Consider the following 23,890-nt stretch of genomic DNA (forward strand, 5'->3'; position numbering starts at 1 on the left):
GGAGCAACAGTTTTGGCACCCATTAAGGGGAAAGTTCGCTCAACTTCATTTTTTAGTCAGAATTGTGTAAGCTGAACCAATTGTGATGTCTGTAGTGTTGGCTATTGTTTTTGCTGTTAATTGTCAGTCCCCTTTAATCAGGGCATGAACAAGATTTTTTTTTCTTTGCAAATTAATGTGAATGGTCTGCTGCTGTGGGCTTCATCTTCAGCATTGTCTCATCCCTTCTTGAAACAATTTTTTGGGGCTCCTGGAGGCAGCAGAGGCTGAGGCCTGGAGGCAGCAGAGGCTGAGGCCTGGAGCCAGGTGGCCCTAGGAGGTGTCTTAGCCACAGCAGGTGTCCTTCGGGGGCCACAGGCCGCCCACCTCCCTCAGGCCCTCGGCCACCCCTCCCCTCCCTGCACCCCGTCCCCAGTCGTGCCAGAGAAGCCACGCTACTGCCTGGTGGGAATGGGGGGAAGGGAAGTCGAGAAGAAGGTCCTGGGGAAGAGCTTGGGCCTGCTGCCCACACAGACTGCCGTGGCTGAGGAAGTAGGATCCTGGCCATCCCTGTACCTGTCTTCTTGGAAGGAGCAGGGCTGGAGTGCAGGGGCGCCTTGTAGCTGTGCCTGGGAGGAGCAGGATTCCGCCGCAGGCCCTCAGCCAGCAGCTGCAGGCTCTAGGTTGTTGTTTTCACACCAGTGACAAATGACATGGCCAGACACACTGCAATGTCTGAAGAAACCTCTGTAGAAGAGCAGGATGCTTTGGACGCGCTGTGGCCCACACGGAGGCTGCCAAGCAGATGGAACCTGCACCCGGCCGGTTTGGCCAAAGAAGCCCCCATACTCTCCGTGAAGGAGTTCCAGCCAGAAGCTGTTGTGTCAGTAACAGTCAAACAACAACAACAACAACAAAAAACACACACCCACCAACACTAAAGATGAGTTTTGAGTCTGGTTTGGAAGCTGGGATCCAGTTCTGCAGAGGCGTTGAAAGGGTCAGACGCCACCCTAATAGCTGGACCTGCAGGTCCCTCCATCATGCCGGGGAGAATGTGCTCCGTTCACCATTCCTCAGCTTCTGGTTCTGGTTTCCGAGTTCTCTCTGTATTGCAGGGGTGTTAAAGCTAGAGGGGACTTTACCCACTTCCTCTTATGCCTAGATCTGAATATGGAGGTCAAGAGGGGAAACTGACATGTCCTAAGTCCGAGTAGAGGGAACACCCTGCAGAGAGGCCTGGCCTGCTCGCTCATCAGACTCTGGGACTCGTGCTGCGAATTCTTTACCCCTTTATAGGTTCCTTTTTTTTTTTTTTTTTTTTTGAGATGGAGTCTCGCTCTGTCTCCCAGGCTGGAGTGCAGTGGCGCGATCTCGGCTCACTGCAAGCTCTGCTTCCCAGGTTCATGCCATTCTCCTGCCTCAGCCTCCCGAGTAGCTGGGACTACAGGCGCCCGCCACCATGCCTGGCTAATTTTTTGCATTTTTTTTTTTTTTTTAGTAGAGACCGGGTTTCACCGTGTTAGCCAGGATGGTCTCGATCTCCTGACCTCATGATCAGCCCATCTCGGCCTCCCAAAGTGCTGGGATTACAGGCGTGAGCCACCGTGCCCGGCCTACCCCTTTATAGGTTCTATACCTACTTCATTTTGTGTACTTACAAAGATAAAAGCATTTAATCATTAGTTATTAATGTTAAGTACACAGCAAAAGCATAAATACGACCTTTATTCTTGGCTTCAAACCTGATCCGACTTACTGAATTTCTTATGGGGTCACAGATTCGGGGAGATTCAGGGTGAATGACTGATTGTATTTGTTTTCTAGGGCTGCTGTAAAAGATTACCACAAATTTGGTGGTTTAAGAAAAAAAAACAAACAGGAATTTATTCTCTCACCGTTCTGGAGACCAGAAATCTGAAATCAGGGTGCCATTAAGGCCCAAATCCTTGCAAAGGTTCTAGGGAGAATGCTTCCTTGCCTCGTCCAGCTTCTGGTGGCTCTTGCAGTTCCTTGGCTTGTGGCTGCATCACTCCAATCCCTGCCTCCATCTTTACATGGACTTCTCCTCTGGGTATGCCTCTTCTCTTCTATCTCTTATAAGGACACTTGTCCTTAGATTTAGGGCCCCACCCAGGTAATCCAGGATGATCTTCTCATCTTAACATCCTTAATTGAATTATATCTGCAAAGACATTTTTTTTTTCCCATAGAAGTTCACAGGTTTTGGGTGTTAGGACATGGACATATATTTTGAGGGGATCACCATTCAACCTGCTACAACTATAGACTTTGTCTTGGACAAAAGGTTACTTTAGGAAATGAGCAGCATAATTTGTCTACATATAAGATGCAAGTTGATGCATTGCCCTGGAATCATTTCCTAATTGTTTCCAGTATGCAAATCTTACCTCTTTGATTAAGTTCTAAGTTCTATGTCCAGGGCTTTTAAAATTGAATTCCTTAATCTAATTATGAACTAGTATCATCCCATTGTCTTGGCTTACAAGATTCTGATAAGTTTTCTGTTAACTTTATTTTTATTCCTTGTATATAATATGTTCTCTTCTTCTCTGGCTGCTGTAAAAATTTTTCTCTTTATCATGAGTTTTCAGAAATTATGATATGCCTTATTGTGTTTTTTATTTGTCTGATTACCTTGCTTAGGGTTTGTTGAGCTTCTTGGATCTGTGATCTTAATACTTTCATCAGACTTGGAAAAATTTTATTCATTATTTCTTCAAATATTTTTCTCTGGCCTCCGTTTCTCATTCTGAGACTTCAGTTATATGTTTTTTTCAGACAGCTTTGCATTGTCCTGAGAATCACTCAGTCTCTGTGCCTTTTTTCTTTCAGTCTTTTAAAAAAAGTTTTGTGCTACCTGTGTGACCACAAGGTAAGCATCTGGATATTAGATATTGTCTTTGTTAGTTTTCACCAGATGTTTGGTGTTATGGAATAGACACACAGGCAGAACACCTGTGCACTAAAGTAGTATTCTACTTATTTTCTTATATCTTATATGAGATTACCTTCTGTATGAGTCTGTTTTCACATTGCCATAAATAACTGCCTGAGACTGGGTAATTTAAGAATGAAAGAATTTTATTTGGCTCACAGTTATGCATGGCTGGGGAGGCCTCAGGAAACTTATAATTATGGCAGAAGGTGATGAGGAAGCAAGGCAGGCCTTACATGGCAGCAGGAGAGAGAGAGAACAAAGGGAGAAGTGCCACCCCACCCTTTCAAACCATCAGATCTCGTGAGAACACCATCACTATCGCGAGAACAGCATGTGGGAAACCACCCCCATGATCTAATCACCTCCCACCAAGTCCCTCCCTCGACACGTAGGGGTTAAAATTTGAGATGAGATATGGGTGGGGACACAGAGCCAAACCATATCATCTTCCAATTGTTCTATTGAATTTTAAATTTCTATCATATTTTTATTTCTAAGAGCTTTTCTTTGTTCTCTTATTCATTTTTATATTAGTTTGCTCTTCACAGATGCAATATGTTCTTTCACATCACTAATGATATTAATTAAAGTTTTTTTCAGTCTTTTTCCTTGTATCATCTTGCTTTTTTCTGGTTCTTCTATTCTGTTTGTTTTCATCTTGGTCATGTAAGAGTTTTTCCTTGAGTGTCTCTTCACCTGGCGGGGGTTCACTTTTTAAAAGTAGAGCACCAAGGGCCAGTGCAGTGGCTTATGCCTATAAACCCAGCAATTTGGGAGGCTGAGGTGGGAGGATTGCTGGAGCCCAGGAGGTTGGGGCTGCAGTGAGCTGTGGTCGTGCCACTGCACTCTAGCCTGGGTGACAGAGTAAGACCCTGTCTCAATAATAATAATAATAATAATAATAATAATAATAATAATACATCAAAAAGGCTGACCAGAAAGCTCTGTGTACATGTGCTGGGCTTATGACGCTGGTGGCCTTCGCTGAGGAAAATTGAGGGATCAACTCCACTGAGGAAAATTGAGGGTCTCCAAATATTATGAGTTTGCAAGTATTTTCTCTGGGATAGCATCCTGCAATTTCTTTTCTGAGGATTTTCCTCTGGTGGCTTTTCTGGGTCTGAGCAGCGGGAGGGGGATGGAGATACCTCAGTATTTACTAAGCTGACTGTTCCTCAATTCTTTTGCCTAGAAAGAACTCCATTTCTGTCCTCTTCAGTATCTGCAGGGAGAGGAGTCAACCAGCCACTTGAGAACTGGATGGAGGCTGAGAATTGGAGTGATCTAACTGTTCCTTGTTAGGCTTTAGCTTAATCCTGCTGTCCTTCTGTTTAGTTTCCCCTATTCCCGTGCCTTTTGCCTTTGAAGGTTCTATATGGAAAATTAACTCACTTCCCATAGAAAGCCCTTCAGCTCCCTTTGTGGGGAATAAGGTTTGACTTTCTTTCTCTCTGCTAAATCATTTGTCATTCCTTTTTCCAAATTCTTTTTTTCTCATTGACACATAATAGATGTACATATTTTGGGGGGTACATGTGATAATTTGTTGCATTCATACATTGTGTAAAGACCAAATCAGAGTAACTGGGATATCCATGACCTTAAATATTTAACTTTCTTCCAAAATTCTGTCTTCGCATTTCATGTTTATAGATATTTCTTGGTTTCCTAAGGATGGGGTGTATTTCTGTGACTTGTTCTCCTTGCTGTTTCTGAGTTATTTTTGAGAGAAGGCAGCCAGTGACTATGTCTTTACTCTGCCATTCTGAAACCAGGTCTCTTACATTTTTATAGCAGAAAACATGGCCCACCCTGTCATGGATTTCTATAGTTCCTTTGTTTTTTAAAGTTTAAAGCCTAAAGTTAGAGATAAACAAACTTTTAATCTAATTTGGGCTTACATTGGCTAACTGGAAGAGATGAATTCTATAGAGAAAAGGCTATGGACACATACCACCAAGCATCGGGGTAGAATACTACTTCAGTGCACAGGTGTTCTGCCTGTGTGACCACAAGGTAAGCATCTGGATATTAGATATTGTCTTTGTTAGTTTTCGCCAGATGTTTGGTGTTATGGAATAGACATAGCCATGTAATTAAATTAACTCATGAGTGAAACACTGAGTTAACAAATAACTTGAAGCTACTCTTCTGTACATCCTGTGTGTGACCATGAATGAGTGAGCCTCTCATTACGTCAGCCCATCCACTGATGAATGCTGTAAGAGGGGCCAAGAAATTCATGTCTGCGGGCACTGATCTGGTAACTGTAACTTTTCAATTCTCTTTCATTCCTAAGGAATCTGTTAAAGTATCACAAGGAGATGGTTTCCATCTATGCTTTCAGAGGCTGAAGAGCTGCCTTAGAGAACTGATTAAATGCACATATTTCTTCTATATATTGGATGTAGGATTCCTCCTACCATCCCTAATTTAACTGGGAAACAACTCTTCTTTTATAACTCTACTGATATCTTGAATATATAATTCAGCAAAATCCCCTTGGCTTGAAAACTGAGCTGGATTGGACTAGAGGACTGAATACATTTGTCAGATTGGTGCTCTTGGTGGAGTGAGATGTTTAAGTCTGAAGGCTATGTCAAGGCTTTTTAAGGCTGGATATGAGCAACAGATACATATACACACATAAATCGATTTTCAATTACTCTGCTCTTTATTTTCAACCTGTTTTGTAAGGTAGACCTCAAATCCCACTCCCTGGGGGAAGCTTTCTGCACCTTTCCTTGGGTGTCCTCACTGGCTTCCTTGTTTACGATTGGCAGTTGGTCAGCTCTGTGCTTGACTGATGCCAGTGTCACCTTGAAATGAGGGACCTCTATCTCCTGTACCTCAGAAGGGTACAGTGGAAACTGGATGAAGACACGTGCTCTTCCCGAAGCCTCTGAGCTGGCGCTGTGGGCTTAGAGTAGTGTTGAGCAGAAATGTACATAGCACTTTGTTCTCCATGCACACTCAGTGCACCCGGCCCCACCAGCGGCTTCCTTCCTGGGGATGCATCCAGCCGGCCTGGAAGGTGCCAGGTCAGTTCTCTAAGGTGATGTAGGCGAACTCCATGGTATAAGGCAAAGGACTTCCAGAGCAGGTGCAGGACTCAGGCCAGCATGAGAGGAATGTCCCTTCACTCCTCACAGTTCTACACGTTAGGAAATTCTCATCCTTTAGACAGCAGAGATACACAGGAAGGGCTAAGATGGGCCGCTGTCACAGGGAGAGCCGGCAGCCTCAGAGAGAACCGAGATGATTGCTGGTTAAAAGTCTCCGTGTGGATCTACTGGGTGGCTTTGGGTAAAAGGACTCCTGCAGCCGGGCACGGTGGCTCACACCTGTAATCCCAGCACTTTGGGAGGCCGAGGTGGGTGATGACTTGAGCTCAGGAGTTTGAGACCAGCCTAGGCAACATGGTGAAACTCTGTCTCTATGAAAAATACAAAAAATTAGCCAGATGTGGTGGCACACGCCTGTGGTCCCAGCTGCTCAGGAGGCTGAAGTGGGAGGATCACTTCAGCCTGGGAAGTCGAGGCTGCAGTGACCTCAGACTGCGCCACTGAACTCCAGCCTGAGCAACAGAGTCAGGCTTTGTCTCGAAAAAACAAGCAAAAAAAGGAACTTCTGCCAGAAGGCCCTTGGAGTGATATAAACATAGTTGGCAGTAAAAAAATATTTATAATTAATTACCCAGGGCAGGTCACACACACAAATACACACACACACACACACACACACAACCTAATAAAACAGAAATCAGAAACTAGTGATTTTATCTTTTTAATTTTTTCATTTTCACATTTTCATTTTGTTTTAAAAATTTCACTTTTTTCAATATAAAAAGAATAACTGACCTATCGTCAAGGTAACCAATATTAATAGCTTGGCATGTCCACCTTTTTATCTTTTCTTAATTCAAACTTTTTGGGGGGTGTCACTGTTGCTTTTGCAAAAAGGAGATTATAATATGAACATTTATTTGCATCTTGACTTTCATTCTTTACACTACATCCTGTCCTCTTTCTAGATCAACAGATTTTTTTTTCTTTTTTGAGACAGAATCTCACTCTGTCACATAAGCCAAAGGGCAATAGTGCATTCTTGGCTTACTGTAACCTCTGCTTCCCGGGTTCAAGTGATCCTCCCAACTCAGCCTCCTAAGTAGTTGGGACTACAGGTGCACACCACCAACACAGCTAATTTTATTTATTTATTTTATTTTTTATTTTTGTAGAGACGGGATTTCACTATGTTGCCCAGGCTGGTCTCAAACTCCTGAGCTCAAGCCATCCACCCACCTTGGCCTCCCAAAGTGCTGGGATTACAGGTGTAAGTCACCGCACGCAGTCAACACATAGTCTCAATTTGTTCATTTTTGTTGGTGCATAACATTCCAGAGAATGGATCAACCACAGTTAATTCAATTATTTAGTTACAAACAGACATTCAAGTTTTTTCCAGTGATTTTATCATTACAAATAAGTCTGTAGTGCTCTAATGTTCTACTATAATTATGTATTATTTATTTTAGAAAAACATTTAAAATATATTGATGAAAAAGAGATGAAAAGAAAGATAATTATACTATGAAGCTGGGAAACACCATACTATGTAATGCTGTAAAGTCAATGATTTGGAATGAATACATAGAAGAATGCATTAAAATGTTACCTGGGAATGAGCTCCATGCCACTTCTCTCTTGCAATAATGATCTTTTCATTGCAGTGTATGTCTCCCAATGCACACTGCAAACACCTTAAGGTCATAAACCAGGCCTTTCTTCCTTGGCTCCTCCAAAGCTCTGAGCATAGCCTTGCCAAAGGCAAACAGTCCCAGGCCCACACATCCCACGGTGCCCTAACAGTTTCTTCTAAAAAAATAGCAGTTTAGACTTCAGAATGAAAATTTCCCAAGTATACAATGTTATAAACTGGTATAGTCTCATGCCAGCCCACAAACCCTTCTTTTAACCCATAATGAAGCTGAACTATGTACTTATAATATTATAGTTTCTTATTATTTCTGTGGGAAAAAAATGTTCTGAATTCCAAATGAGGATCTGGGCAGAGGAGCCCTACTCTGTGTGTGTGTGTGTGTGTGTATATGCGTGTGTGTGTCTCGTGTGTGTCTGTGTGTGTGTGTCTGCGTGTGTGTGAGAGACAGAGAAGGGGAAAGTCCTTTCCCTCACTGCCCTCAAACAAGATGTTCTTGTCTTTCCTCTTCTGCCGATCTGATTGGGTATGGACATGGAGCGAGTGAAATAGACAATATGATAAGTAAACATGAAAATGCCAGAAAGAAAGCCAAAGAGCAAATTTAACATAGATGTCTGATATTTTTCTTTGAGTCCTCATTCATTTTTGAGATTTAAGAATTTGAATTTGATTGCTAAGAATATAGTAATTGAAATTTAATGTCAGTGAAATGAAATTTACAGTTAGAAAAGACATTTAGTTGTTACAGATTTCTTGGAATTCTTAAGCATATTTAAAACATGATAGTCATCAAAACAAAATATTATTTAGATATTGATGATGAGCATGGGATGTATCATTTCTTAATAGCTATTGAGCTGGTCACACGTTAATTGATACATTATTTTTATACTTTGGGAGCACTGAATCCCAGCAAGTTTGTTCTTATATGTTATCATAAGTTCCTTCGGAGAGTCAATATTTGAACTGCTAAGATAAAAACAAATGCTTCTAAAAAGGAAGTATCTTGATGAAATGAAAGACTGGGAGAAACTATACAGCACTTGTAGAAAAAAATTTTCATCTATGTAACTTGAATACACACATAGATTTAAAAATTCTTAAAAGATGTGTTAATCAGTGCTTTCTGGTTTGAAGCATGGTAGAAAAACCAGCTAAGCATTACAGACAGATAATATAAAAAATCGTAAGCGTATCAGGAAATAGGTTCTGAAATCACCTATAAAATTATGTAATTTTTTTTTTTTTTTTTTTTTTTGAGACCAAGTCTTGCACTGTCGCCAAGGCTGGAGTGCGGTGGTGCAATCTCGGCTCCCTGCAACCTCCACCTCCCAGGTTCAAGTGATTCTCCTGCCTCAGCCTCCCAAGCAGCTGGGATTACAGACACCCACCACTATGCCCAGCTAATTTTTTGTATTTTTGTATTTTTAGTAGAGATGGGGTTTCACTGTTGGCCAGGCTGGTCTCAAACTCCTGACCTCGTGATCTGCCCTCCTTGGCCTCCCAAAGTGCTGGGACTGCAGGCATGAGCTACTGTGCCCGGCCAGCATTTTGTCTTAACAAAAGTCAAATCTATTCTCAAAAATATTAACTTTTCAATAGGAACAAGAACCACCCATAGCCCATCACTCGGAGACACCCACTGTTCATGTTTTGATGTACTTCCCTGTGGTTTCATGTATGTGCCCATCTTTACGGTGGTCATACTCTTCTCCTCTTACTCTCAATGTATAGCAGAAATATTTCCAACTAACATGCTTAAGCTCATAATCAGCAAAAGTATCAACAAATGAAAATGTTATCTATGTGGTAAGATATTTCTAAGCATTGTGAGAGATGATAGAATGAGAGATAACGTTCCTCTAATTTCTCCATCAGCAAAAAAGGTTTGTCAGAAACTGTCTTAACAGTGTGACACAAGTGGCCATAATGCTGTTGGTTCTGTGGAGTCTGGATAAGTAAGCAACGAGGAAGGGGCCCCATGGGGGGTGGGGGCTCATGTCGGGGAGGGCCCTAAGTGGGGAAGAACAATGAACAGTTGTAAGAGATGGCTAATCACAAACATCTGTGGGCACAACGACCTCTGTTTTGCACGTAGCCCCTCCAGCACGACCCTATTAGATTTCCCTCCAGCCCGTTTCTTTGCAGACAGCCCCTTCTCTGCTGTGCTGCCTGTTGCAACCTTGCAACGTATTTTCACACTTTCTCTAATCAATCTGCCTTTTTTTTTTTTCCTACAACTATCTTGGTAAATCCTTTACCAACTGTGAAGCCTGCCCTGGTAGTAGCACCCATGACACATTCTGCATCATCAGAAAGACCAAAAGATCTTATCAAGATAGGAAATAAAACTAAAGAAAACTGGAGGCATTTTGAGCATAATTTGACGATGATGGCCCTGTAATGTGGGTATCTCACAAGTGACTGCCTCTGCCTGGCTGCCCAACACGAACTTGCTAACTAAGGTGATGCTGGCCAAGCCGTCTGCTGTTTGCAGTACTGTTTCTTCTCTCCTTCAGTCTTACAGCATTTCAGTCATGTTTGGCTGTGTTTTCTTTCTTCTCTCTATTTGAAATGAAGTAAAACTAATAGTTGATATTAATGATTTTGATTTTTTTCCTATTTTTTTAAGAAACATTATCTTTTTCCTAAATGACAGTCTACCCAGAACTTCAATATGTAAGACAGAAAAAAGCAGACCTTTGTTTGGAAAGGAGCGGTGCCTAAAGCCAGGATCCACAGTTTTAGGTTGAGAAAATACATGATGGGCTGTTGAAACCAGTATTTTCTTTCAAATTTCAGCGCATTCAAATTTTACTTATGCTGATTGTTTTGCCAACAAAAATTCAGTTTTGCATAAACCATTTATCACACAAAGAGTTTCTGATGGAAATATCTGAAAATTTTTAGAAATCAAAAAAGTGAATACATTTGAAAAGTTTGAAATGAATGTTGGTTTTGTGGTGACACAATCTCTGAAAATTATTACTGTTCATTCAAGATGGAATGAGGAAAACTGTGTGTGCCTGAAATCCACAGTTGAATATACTTCTTCTTATTTTTTTTTGACACAAGATCTTGCTCTGTTGCCCAGGCTAGAGTACTGTGACACCATTGAAACTGACCCAATAGTCCCATAGACAGTTTTTTTTTTTTTTTTCTTGGAAAACCATATACATTGATCCTTCTGTTCTTAAAGCTTGAAATTTATATTTGTTTTATCTGAGCTTCTTCCTCAGGAAAGGACCTCTAGTTCTGGCAAAAAGTACCTAAGAACTGAAACTTACCAGATAATCGTATCCAGACAATGAGATGCCAGGCCCTCATTCATCATGATTGCTTCCTTGCTCCTCCCTAGTTTCTGCTTTCTTACACATTATTATGCTTCTTCCCTGCCACATAAACCCCTGATTTTGGTGGTCAGGGAGATGGATTTAAGACTGATCTCCCATCTCCTCGGCTGCAACACCCCATGAAAACCTTCTTTCTTGGCAATAATTGTTGTCTAGTGATTAGCTTTCTGTGAGGTGAGCAGCGGGACCTAGACTGAACCCCTGGCATTTTGGGGACATGGTCATGGCTCACTGCAGCTTTGAACTCCTGGGCTCAATAAATCCTCCCATCTAAGCCTCCCAAGTAGCTGAGACCACAGGCTCGAGCCACCATGCCCAGCTAATTTTTGTATTTTTTTTTTTTTTTTTTTTTTTGGTAAAGACAGGGTCTGTTTGTGTTGCTCAGGCTGGTCTCGAACTCCTGGGCTCAAGCGATCCTCTTGCCTTGGCCTCCCAAGTACTAGGATTATACACGCGAACCACCACACACACCTGGCCTAGCTTTTTTTTTTCTTTTTAAAGTTGTTGTGTATTTGTGTGGGTGTGTTTCGTAAAATAACATTAATTAACTTTATTTGTGGAAATGGAAATTGGAGAGAAAGTTAAAGGGGAATAAATATTTTGAGTTAGGAATTCAAAAATAGAATTAAAAAGACTGAATTATTTTAGAGTGTTATAAATGTGTCATGCAACAGACTGAGAGGGCAATAAAGAACAGTTGGAAATTCCTCTAAGAAATCAATGATTTGTCAGGTGCAGTGGCTCATACCTGTAATCCCAACATCTTGGGAGGCTGATGCAGGAGGATCATTTAAGGCCAGAAGTCTGAAACCAGCCTGGACAACATAATGAGACCCTGTCTCTACAACAATTATCAAGGCCTGGTGGTGCGCACCTGTGGTTCCAGCTACTCAGGTGGTTGAGGCAGGAGGATTGCTTGAACCCAGGAGTTCAAGGCCGCAGTGAGCCGTGACTGTGCCATTGCACTCCAGCCTGGGTGACAGGGAAAGACCCCAACTCTAAAAAACTTAAAAAAAATCACAACTGAAGAAATCCTTGCATTTCATTGATGTTGGAGAGACAATTGGGAAATATAGTGTCAATTTTTAAAACCACAAGTTGATCTTATTTAGAACCCTTCAAAATCTTCCTGTTGCTCTTAAAATAAAATGCAAACCCCTTATTCTGGTCTCTTCCACCTATTCACCACATCCCTGTCCTCTTTCTGTCACATAACTCTGAAGTCAGTCATTTCCTGTCTGTTCTCAGAATATTGCCAGGCCCTCTTGCTTCCCAGACCTCTGTCCCCACTCTTTCCTCTGCTTGGGTGCAGTTGGTATCTGTGGAGGGTCGAATTGTGTTCTCCTCCTGCAAATTCATATGCTGAAGTCCTAACTCCCAGTACCTCAGAACATGGCCTTATTTGGACATAGGGTATTTGGAGATATAATTAGTTAAAATGAGGTCCTGTGGGAGTAGGGTGGGCTCCGTATCCAATATGATCAATATAAGTGTCCCTATAAAAAAAGGAAATGTGGACACAGACACATGTGCAGGGAGAACACCCCATAACCATCAAGACAGAGAGCGGGGTGATGCATTTACAAGCCAAAGCAAGCCCAAGCTTGCTGGCAAACCACCAGAAGCCAGGAGGTGTGGAAGTCTCCCCCAGAGCCTTGAGAAGGAACCAACTCTGTGGATGCCTTGTTCTCAGACTTCCAGCCTCCATAACTGTAAGACAATACATTTTGGTTATTTAGGCCACTCAGTTGTGGGGCTTTCTTATGGCAGCCTTGGCAAACTAATACAGGACCACATCATTCTTCACGTCTTGACTTAAATCTCATTTCCTCAGAGTGAGCTTCTTGACCACCTGGTTGGCACAGTATTTTCTACCAAAGCTCCTGTTGATTTCCTTCAGAGCACTGAGACAACCTGTGACTATTGTGTTGGTTTGCTTGTTTATTTGTCTGTTGCCTTCACCTTCACTAGAGCATCAGGGGCATGGGCGTAGAGGTCTTGTCTAGCTCTTGCTGTCTTCACAGCAGCTCTCAGAGTGCCTGGAGCATCCCAATGCTCACTAAACATGGATGGTAAATGACGCCAAGATGAATCAAAGGTTAAGGAGACTGTGCCAAGAGTTGTGCATGTGAATTGCCATGCACATTTGGTATTTAGCAGAGATAAAGTTCTTTAAGGAAGTGAGAACTTTTAAAATGTTCTCAATCCTTTGTTTTATGACACTCTTCTGTCTTTCTGATTGGCAAATTTCCAAACATTTTCAAATAGAATAAAGGTGTATTATTCAGAATGCTATGAAGTTTGGGAAGGAAGAGAACACACTGAACATCATCACGCTTCATATGCTGAGACCAAAGGCTTACAGAGAAATAGTAAACGTTGTAGCACATGAACAAAGAACCTGAATAGACATTTTCCATACAAGACATACAAATGGCCAACAGGTGTATGCAAAAGTGCTCAACATCATGAATCATCAGAGAAATGCAAATCAAAATCACAAAGAGATATACCTCCCTCCTGTTAGAAGGGCTATAAAAGGGAACCTTTGCACACTTGGTGGGAATATAGAGAGTTGCAGCCATTATGGAAACCAGTATGGAGGTTCCTCAAAAAATTAACATGGAATTACCATTTGTATGACAGTACCAAATGAAACCACCATGCAATCCAGCAATCCCACTTCTGGGTACATATCAAAACGCAATCAAACCAACATCATGCGGAGATGTCTGCTCCCTTGTGTTCACTGCAGCGCTATTTCCAGTGGCCAAGATGTGGAAACAACCGGGTGTCCACCAATAGATGAACAGATAACAAATTGTGGTTCATATATACGATGGAATATTATTCAACCATAAAAAAGAGAAAGAAATCCTATCTCATCTGCAACATGGATGAACTTGGAAGACATTATGCTAAGTAAAATAAGCCAGACACAGAAAGACAAATATTGTGTGGTTTCACTTACATGTGGAATTTATAAATGTTAAACTCATAGAAGCAGAAAGTAGAATGGTGGTTGCCAGGGATTGGAAGTGGAATGGAGAGATGTTAGCCAAAAGATAAAAAACTTAGTTATGTATAATATCGTAAGTTCTGGGAAGCTAATCACAGCAGGGGGTTCGCGGATGTTTTAATTCATTTGTGGTAATTGTTACACAATATATGTATCTCAAATAATCATGTTTACTTTGAATATGTTCAATCTTTATTTGACAATTACATACTTTATTTTTACTTACTTAAAATATTTATTTATTTATTTATTTATTTATTTATTTATAGACAGGGCCTCCTTCTGTCACCCAGTCTGGAGTTCAGTGGCATGATTACAGCTCACTGCAGACTTGAACACCTGGTCTCAAGGGAGCCTCCTGCCTCAGCCTTTCAAGTAGCTAGGACTGTAGGTGCACGCTACCACACCCTCCTAATTGTGTGTGTGTGTGTGTGTGTGTGTGTGTGGAGACTGTCTCGCTATATTTCCCAGGCTGGTTTTGAAATCCTGTCCTCAAGTCATCCTCCTGCCTTGACCTCCCAAAGCTCTGAGATTACAGGAATGAGCCACCATGCCTGGGCGACAAATATTTTAAAATAAGAAAACAAACATAAACACTATTAAAAATTTCTTCAAATATACAGATGACCAGTGAACCAAGTAGTCTCCTAAATTTAGGTTACAAATTTGAAATGTATTCTTTAAACTATCTTTAATACCCGAAACTATTCTAGTAATTGCTCCGCAGGACGTCAAGGCAAAGCTAGAGACACTGTGTCCCTCTGTCTTTAAAGGTAAAAGGACTACTTTATAGTTTGTCACCAGAGAGAAATAATGAATATTTCACATATTTCACAGCCATTTGGGAAATTATGCCAAAAAACACTTCAGGAAGTTTTCAAAGTTGAAAGCCTTCCTTTGGGGAGGGAAAAATGCACGCACGCACGCACGCGCACACGCACACACACAGACACACAGACACAGACACACACACAGAAATCCAGGCAATTTTAGAGAATGTGTTTTCCCTTCAGGGCAGAATGAGTATTACCCAAAACTGGGCAATATATTACTCAATGTAAACTCATGATTTTCAGAAAACAGTTGCAACGAAATGACCCCACTTCCCGGTTTCTTATAAAATGGAAGGAACTATTACATAAAGTAATAGTCAAACATGCTCAAGAATGGTTCGACTTGAGGCCAATGACCTTTGAACTTTGACTGATGGTTCTTTCAATCCCATCACTGTTCTACTGTCACACAAAATTTAACTTGACTTTGTGTTTATTCAACTTGGACTTCACAATAATGTTCTTTGCAAGGCAGGACTGTTATCTGTGGCTTTTGTATTGGCGACTGCTCTGGCAAGCGTGGAACTCTCGTTTTCCATGACTTTCTAATCCCCTGAATTGCAGCACCTCGGAGGGGAGCCCCAGTGGCCAAGACAGAAGTGGTCCTAGTGATCCTGGGGAGAAAACTGAGCATCAGCTTGCAGACCTAAAAGTTCCTGATTTAATCATAGTTATAAATACTTAGGTTTTCACGCATATGCCTTCACGTTACGCATTCCTAGGTTGAATGTACAGTTCTAAAGTCTGTGATTATAGGTGGAGATGATGTTGGTGCCATTACTCGGATGCTACGGTGGAAATCAACATGTCAACCTACCAGACTGTAAGCAAACGGCTTAGAAGGTTGGGACTTTCATTCATTTCGTTCACTGCTGTATCCCTAGTGCTGGGAAATGTTCCTGAGCGCTCAACAAATATGACTTGAATGATTATTTTCTGAAACTTTGTTTCAATTTTAGGAAGCTAAATTAAAAACCCATTTGAAAGGGGTCAACTTTGAAGTGTCTTTACATTTCTTCCTTAGTTAAGATCTAGTCGGAGAGATCCGGCACTATTGTGCTCAAGTAATACTGTCCTTACCCGACTCCGCTGAAAACAAATGAGTCCTAAGGCAGCCAGGCAGATCTTTTAGGATGTTCCATCCCACAAGTGAAATAGAAACATGCTTCACCCAGGAGATGACTCTAGTTTCACTATACAAGACCCTTCAACTTTTTTCACATTAGACTGAAGTGTTAGGTCAGATTTCCTCAGTATGGCAAAGGTGACTCTTTGTTTTGAGACGGAGTCTTGCTCTGGCTCTGTCGCCCGGGCTGGAGTGCAGTGGCACAATCTGGCTCACGGCAAGCTCCGCCTCCCAGGCTCACATCATTCTCCTGCCTCAGCTTCCTGAGTAGCTGGGACTATAGGTGCCTGCCACCACGCCCGGCTAAGTTTTTGTATTTTTAGTAGAGATGGGGTTTCACCGTGTTAGCTGGGATGGTCTCGATCTCCTGACCTCGTGATCTGCCCGCCTCAGCCTCCCAAAGTGCTGGCATTACAGGCATGAGCCACCGTGCCTACTTTTTTACACAGGCTTCCAGAAAGGCTGTAGTTTCCACAGAGATTCATTATTATATGCATCTCATCAAAGGGCTAAGAAATACTTCTTGACTATATCAGTACCATGCGGCTGTTTTGGTTCATTGGTACATATTTGGTTTGCAGTGATATGTCATCAAGGGCCTAAGAACAGAAATTCATTCTATCTTATGTTTTATGAGTTTAGGGGCCTGGAAAATTGCAAGCAACACCCATGCTTCAGGGAGGCCCCGGGACTAAGGAAAGGGGGCAGTCTGTGAGTCCTCCAGTTTCCCAGCTAATCAATGAAGTGAACAGTGCAAGGTTGTGGAAAAGATGTTCTCTCTGATTTGGGACATATATAATTTGTTGCGCCTGAGGCATGTGTAGGAGTTAATGTGTCCAGAGCTCAGAAGTTACAGATTTTGGAGTCATCAGCAAATAGTGATATCTGAAGCCCTGGGCGTGGAGGAGAGCACCCAAAGATAAAGCATGTAGAATGAGAAAATAAGAGGGTTGAGGATAGAATGCCTGGAAACACCATAATTTAGGGGGCTGGCAGCAGACGAGGAGCCGGCCAAGAACTAGAATAGGACAGCAGGCTGTCACATGGGCATCGCGGAGAGCAGGCTGCACAGTCAGCATTCTTAAATCCTACACAGAGACGGAGGAGATGAGGATTGGAAATGGTCCCTTAGAAAGATCACTAGAAGGAAATACATAAAAATATCCACAGGTCTATTCCTGACTAGTGAGATGTCAGGTGGCTTATGTTCTTCTTTCACCATTCTTGCATCTTCCAAATTCTGTACAAAAAAAATTTGTTACATTTATATTAAAAAGCTATTAAAATATAATACAAGGCTCTGATCAAGTCTGAAATATTTTATGAGAGCATGATGAAAAGAGCAAGTACTTATTAATTCACAAGTATTTCGGTGCCTGTGTGCCGGGCACCATGCTAAGGATAAAACAATGAACAAGAGGACAGCTCTGTTGTTTGACAAAAAGGAAGGGAGGCTCGTTTGGCAACGGAGGGATGCAGGGCTTGTGGGGCACAGTGGCAGGAGATGAGGCTGGAAAGGTCGTTTGGTGCCAGATTACAATGGACTTTATGTGTCTTGTCAAATAATATGGCCTTTATTCTGAAGGTTACAGAGAGGCTTTTGAGGGGGCAGTGTTAGGTTTGGAATTGTGCTTTACCTGAAGTTAATTTTCTACTGAATTTTGGCAGTAGTGTGGCTGCTGACCTGAGGGAGTCCAAACAGGAGACCAGGAGCACAGGCAGCAGGCAAGTGCAATAACTGAATGAAGGCAGTGCCCTGGGCATAGGCCAGGCCCAGAGATATTTAGGGGTAGTGTCAATAGGATATGACTGATTGGATGTATGTTGCACAAAGTAGGACATTAAGAAAAAAAAGGAGTAACAAACTTCTTCCTGCTTATCAAAGACCATAATTAAGGCAATTGCCTTTCCTGAAACATGTTCCTTTGGAAGTCAAGCATGAGCATCACAGAAGCTATCTGTACCCAGCAAGTGAGTTTCCAGTTAGCCTCATGCATGGATAAGTGGTTAGGATGCAGGATACAGGTTCATGGCCCCAGCTCCGTCTGGCTCCCCTGAAATCACACCACAGAGACAGCTGCCTTTTATAAACACAAGGCAGGCGGTGTTAGCTGGTCCAACTAGAACTCTATTTCTTTCACCTGGGGCCTGTGCATGGAGGCTGATGACATGAGAGTGGAATAAGTTCAAAGTGACACCTTGCATTCCTCCCTTCCTCTCAACTCTCCTCTTCCCGCTCCAGGGCAAATAAAGGAAGATGATTGTTTTGGTACAGAAAAAAAAAAAAAAAAAAAAAAAATACTAGGTTTTTAACTTGTGTCCCCGGGTTGGGTAAAGAATGACAACTATTCTACAGTTTGTATAGACTTTACCTTAGTGATCATTGCTATATGACATAAGGCAGTCAGTGGCTGGGCCAGGCGCTGTTGCAGGCCTGTAGTCCCAGCTACTTGGGAGGTTGAGGCAGGAGGATTGCTTGAGGCCAGGAGTTCAAGGTTACAGTAAGCTATGATATAGCACAGCCTGGGTGACAGAGCAAGACCATCTCTCTCTCTCTTCTTTTTTTATTTGTTTTTGAGACAGAGTTTCCCTTTTATTGCCCAGGCTGGAGTGTAATGGCACCATCTCGGCTCACCACAACCTCTGCCTCCTGGGTTCAAGCAATTCTCCTGCCTCAGCCTCCCCGAGTAGCTGGGATTACAGGCATGCACCACCATGTCTGGCTAATTTTGTATTTTTAGTAGAGATAGGGTTTCTCCATGTTGGTCAGGCTGGTTTCGAACTCCTGATCTCAGGTGATCCTCCTGCCTCGGCCTCCCAAAGTGTTGGGATTACAGGCGTGAGCCACCACGCCCAGCCTACCCTGTCTCTTAGAAAAAAAAAAAAAGTGAATATTACAATAGAGGGGATAAGGAATAATGTGTATGTGAGGTCTGTTTCTGAGACCAGAGTCACAAAACAGAATCCTGAACCCTTAGCTATTTCCTTACCACACAGGTGTTGGATACTTCCATTTTTCCAGTCTATATAATTCAATACTTTTGTGACAGAGAGGTGTTGGAGTTTTTTTCTCATTTTTTTTTTTTTTTTTTTTTTTTTTTTTAGGCAACTGTTTACATACAAACAGCTATGGTCTCCCAGGAAGGAACTTTCTCTGTTGAATACAGAAGTCTGGGAAAAGACTGATGAAACTGCATGCGAGGAAGAAACAGGTCTAACTAAATGTGAATGTATACTTTTTTTAAAGCAAGGAACCACAAAGGGTAGGTCCCAAGGAAGCTGCATTGCTTGCTGCACCTGTCACGCGGGCTGTACCTTCTTCTCTCATTTATTTCCATTTACAGCCTTGAAAACTGAGGCCTTAGGCTTTGGTTGAAAACCGAGGCTAAGGGTGCCCAGCCGGTGAGTTAAGGAGGCCCAAGCTGAATTTTGCTGGAAGTGCTCCAGTATAAAGCCTCTCTCAGAACCAGCCGCCACCAAGACGTCTTGAAGTCAAAGTAACTCACACCCTTGTCCACCTCGCCCTGCAATGAAGAAACTTCGGTCGCACAGGCTCCATAACTCATCTTGGCGTGAGCTGTGACTTACTGGGGGATGGGCCTCCTTTTCGTTCTAGCTACCAAGTGGAGCGGAGTGCCAGGTGGTGTCAGAGGGCGGGGCGGCCCCTCCAATGGTGGCACCCTCAACCACGGATAAGGTTCCAATTAGGTAAGGACGCAAGCAATGCTGTCGTTTCGGTTGACTGCTCCTTTCATTCCTTGGAAGTGGTCAGCGTCACAAAACGAATTTTCATTCGCTCTAAGCTGTCACACCAGCCTTGCTAACCGGATGGTCGGAGCCCCGTGCTTTCGCCGGACGCCCTCTTGGAACCTTCAGGCCACCCTGAGGATGGGCAGTCGGGTGCCCGCCCTCCTCCCCTACCGCCGCGGGCCTGCGCCCCCCACCCCGGACCGCGACTCGGGCGCTCTAGCGGCGCGTGCAGGCGCCCCTGGGTGCGAGCCACCGACTCACGAGCCGCTGCTTGTTGCTCCCGCCGCCGCGACCTGGGGAAGCGAAAATGAAATTGACTTTTCCGAGAAATGATGAAAGCGGCGCTGCCCGCCAATGAGCTGCGGCGGCGAACTTCCGCACCTCCCGGCCGGGCCGCTCGCGCCCTCCCTCCGCCTCCACCTCCTGGTTGCACAAGCTTGAAACAAACACTGGGGAGGAAGGGCGGAGGGAGGAGGGCGGAGAGGGGAGGCGAGGGAGGGAGCGCGGCCGGAGGAGGGCGGGGGGTGGGGGGATTTCCAGCCGCGGCTCTTCGCAGTTTCCTCTCCTTGTTTTGCTTTCGATCTGGACTGTTCTCAGGCAAGCCGGGGAGTAACTTTTAGTTTTGCTCCTGCGATTATTCAACTGACGGGCTTTCATTTCCATTTCACACACCCTAGCAACACTTATACCTTGCGGAATTGTATTGGTAGCGTGAAAAAAGCACACTGAGAGGTAACATTTTTCAAATAATAGTTGTGACTGTGCGTGTGTTTCTCTCGAGGGCATGTTTCTGGGGACTGTGGGGGGCCGTGTGTGTATGCGTGTCCTGATGCCTTGACACGATGTTTTGCAGACGGAAAATGCCGGGGTTCATAAATATTAATACCGATTTTTGGAGGAACAGTCGGCGCAATTATGGATCGCCTGATTTTAGGGGAAGCAGGTTCTGCTGCTGTTGCTGCTGCTACTGGGGCTGCTGAGGCTGCGAGGAGGAGGAGGAGGTAGAGAGGGAGGAGGAGGAGGAGGAGGAGGAGGTTGGTGGAGGTTTAATTTCACTTTTGGATTTGCAGATGCGGAGAGGTGGCTCCATGGACACAGACCTGCTGTGTGTGCTTCTGCGCCCCAGGTGTTGTGTGTGGGGGTGCAGGTCCGCTGGAGTCGGGCCTCATTTAAAACAAAATTGTGTGTATGTGCGTGTTTGTGTGTGCGCGTGTGTGTGTGCAGCCACCGCCGTCAGCGGATCCGAAGGAGGGGAGCGGGTCCTTCTCGGTGCCCGCGGCGGCGTCTCTCCAGGCTGCCTCCAGCGTAAATAAGCAGGCACCGCCGCCCGCCCGGCTGCCCGCGCCCGCGCCCCGGCCGGGAGGAGCGCCTCCAGCCACGGCCAGAGGAAACTTGCTGGGGCGCCCCGCGGCGGTCCCGGGGCTCGCCTGCCTGCCGGGCTCGGAGTCGGGTCGCAGGCGTCGGGTGCCAGCGGCCCGGGCGGGACGGCGGGCTCCGAGCCGGGCCGGGCGCCGGGCCTGGCCGACGCGCCCTGCTTCCTGGGGGCTGGGCCGCCGCCGCCGCCGCTCGGAAGGGACGCCGCGTCCTCCTTCCCGCCGGCCAGCGCCCGGTCGGGCCCTGGGGCTTTGTCATTGCACTTGTCCCGGCGCGCGAGGGGCTCGGGCGGCGCGTCCCGGGAGGGCACCGCGCCGAGGGGTCAGCCGCCCGGGCCGCGGCCTAGCGCCGTGCGCCCCCGGGTCCCCGCAGGCGCCCCCGGCCGGCCTCGCGCGCTGGGCCTGACCCGCCTCGGCTACGGAGCGGGCGAGGTGGGGGCGGGGAGCCTCCGGGGACCGAGCGGCGCCGTGGGGGCCAGCGTCCCCTCGGGGTCCCGGGGCGCGGGCCGCGGCGGGGTGGGGACGCGAGTGCCCGCCCCGTGCCCTCCGACCCGGCTCCGGGCGCCGGGTGACATTCGCCCGCTGGCCGAACATGGTTGGTGCAAAGCCGCGGCGGCCGCCACTTCCTTTCCGCCTCGCCGGTAGGGCTCGCCCACCGAGTGAAGCCGGCTGCGGCCAATCGCGGCGCCCGCCTGCTTCCAGTGGCACCGTCTGGGGGCCAGCGCCCGCCAGGGCTGGGGAAGCCGTTCCAAGTTCCAAGGGTCGCGGGTGTAACTCATGCCCCTCCCAGCACGCGCCGGCGTCTCCCCTTGGCCCCCGGTCTGGGTGCGTTTGCCACCGTCTCCTCCTTGTTCCCTAAGAAGCGGGGGAGGGGAAGGAGGCTGGCAGCCTGGGCCGGGCGCCAGGGCCGTGGTCGGGCACCAGGTGAAACGCCCGGGTCAGTCTGTGTAGGCCGGACCCTTGGCGATCGGCTGCGGATGTGATCCCGGGGACTGGCAGCCGAGGTAGCTCAGAAGAGCGAGGTGGCTTTCGCTCGTTTCTAACCCGCTACTGTCTGAAACTTGGGGACATATTACCCGCCCCCTCCCTCTTCAACCACCTCCCTCCCGTTGCTCCTTGTCCTTGGTTATGGAAGGAGAAAACTCAGTTCTAAATGAGGAAAAGTGGTGCTGGCATTTCGTCTTCAGCCACCGGCCTCCCTATGGCTGTGACTCGTCTGCTTTTGATGAATGGCCAGGAGGGATGGAGGATCGTTAGATTTCCTGTTGTGGATTTTCAGGAATCACCGAGACTGCTGTCGAGCCTGCAGTCAGTTACTAGTTTTCCTATCTACTGTAGGTTCTCTTCGAGCAGTTCAGTTTTTGGTGCTTAAGGGCAGGTGCACAAGGGGGTCTGGGGTTAGACCAGGCGGTGGATAACCTTGATGCCAGGCAGATGCAGTTATCCCCACCAGGCCCAGAGGGTGACTCTTTAACTTCACCGGGCACGAAGATTCAGGATTCTCTGATTTCCCCAACTTTCCTTTATTCTTCTTTTAGGGGGAGAAGGGGCAAAAATAGAAACCTAAAAAACCCTGGGAAAAGGAGCCTTTTCTGAGGAAACTTCTGCAGATGAAATATTTAAGACTTGAACTGGGATCTCTAGGGGGAACGTTGGAACATCTATTGATTGATGTGTCAAAGTCCGGAATTTCACGTAATTAGTGAACGATTATAACTTGTAACTTTGTTGTGTAAGAAATTACATTTTGGTCTCTTAGATCCAAGAGTTCTTGTCTGTTACGATTTGTAACTGCTTGTTAAAATTAAACATTTACATATTTCATTCTCAGTGAGTTGTCATTTTTTTGTTAGAGAAAGTTCCAGTTATTTCAGATTTACTTACCTGTAAAAATGTCATCATAATCAAAAGCAAGGATTTGTAGTCAAACTGGAAGCAAATTATGGCAAACACATGTGTGCCATGAAGTTCTGACAGCCCTATGAACAATGGTCCCACCTTTATCCCACTTTCTGAAACACTTTATTAGGCAAATAGCGCACCAGAGCGAAAGATGTTTAAACTTACTGGAAAAATAGAAACTTTGGATACTCCACATTTGATGTGCATCAATTTTCTCATGTTACCAACGATGTTATGTTTTTATTCTTAACCTCATCTCGTACAAAACTCTGTTGTTTTCAGAGCATTTTCACATAATATGCTTTTGATAGTGAAAAACCACTGTACTCTATCTAAATTGAGTATCTGGGTTATAGTTCCCTTATCTACCTTATACCAAAAAGGGCTTAACACAGACGAGATAATTTAGGTAGACACTCAATAAATATCCTTAGCACATCTATTAAAAGCCAGACACAGTGCTAGCCTCTGTGTACTCAACTGACAGCGAGAAAGACAGTATCTTTACGCTAGGTTGTGTTCTGGTTAGTGAGCTGATCATTAACAACAAAAAATACATACAGTTATTACCTTTTGGGGTTACCTGTAAGGAGGGTAATAATAATTCTTAACTATGTCTCATAGTGTTGCTTTCATGCACAATTGAGATACTGTATATGAAAGAACATTGCATAAATTATGGCAGTCTACAAATGTGTAAGGCGTTAACTTTCAAAATTCTATCAGGTTATTCTTAATGTAAAAGGGCCAGATAATCATGACTGGATTAGACACTGTCTTTCTCATGGAATTTCCAGCAAGGAGGGATTTTACTTCTGAGCGTATATAAATAATGATAAAAGATTAAACATGGAATAACTGTTTTATGTAA

The 23,890-nt window shown here is 44.7% G+C and overlaps 1 protein-coding gene and 1 long non-coding RNA gene across 9 annotated transcripts in view; both read left to right on the plus strand.

Moving 5' to 3' along the window:
- LOC105466580 (uncharacterized) overlaps positions 1 to 20,211 on the plus strand; it is a 67,490-nt gene extending 47,279 nt beyond the window's left edge. For all 4 annotated transcript variants that reach the window (XR_011620761.1, XR_011620759.1, XR_011620760.1 and 1 more), the window contains exon 4: positions 19,100 to 20,211. This is a non-coding gene — a long non-coding RNA (uncharacterized lncRNA). The remainder of the gene's footprint in view (positions 1 to 19,099) is intronic.
- Positions 20,212 to 20,277: 66 nt separating this feature from the next.
- The window catches only part of LOC105466581 (interferon regulatory factor 2), an 86,706-nt gene continuing 83,093 nt past the window's right edge, over positions 20,278 to 23,890 (plus strand). Inside the window, exons 1-2 of one of the 5 annotated variants that reach the window (XM_071092780.1) lie at positions 20,283 to 20,476; positions 20,598 to 20,745. The gene's annotated coding sequence lies outside the window, so the exon portion shown is untranslated. Of the gene's footprint in view, positions 20,477 to 20,597; positions 20,746 to 23,890 lie in introns of all 5 variants that reach the window. The other 4 variants (XM_071092782.1, XM_011715636.3, XM_071092779.1 and 1 more) reach the window with 4 other exon arrangements.

Source organism: Macaca nemestrina, chromosome 3 (assembly GCF_043159975.1).
Source record: "Macaca nemestrina isolate mMacNem1 chromosome 3, mMacNem.hap1, whole genome shotgun sequence".
NCBI lineage: Eukaryota > Metazoa > Chordata > Mammalia > Primates > Cercopithecidae > Macaca > Macaca nemestrina.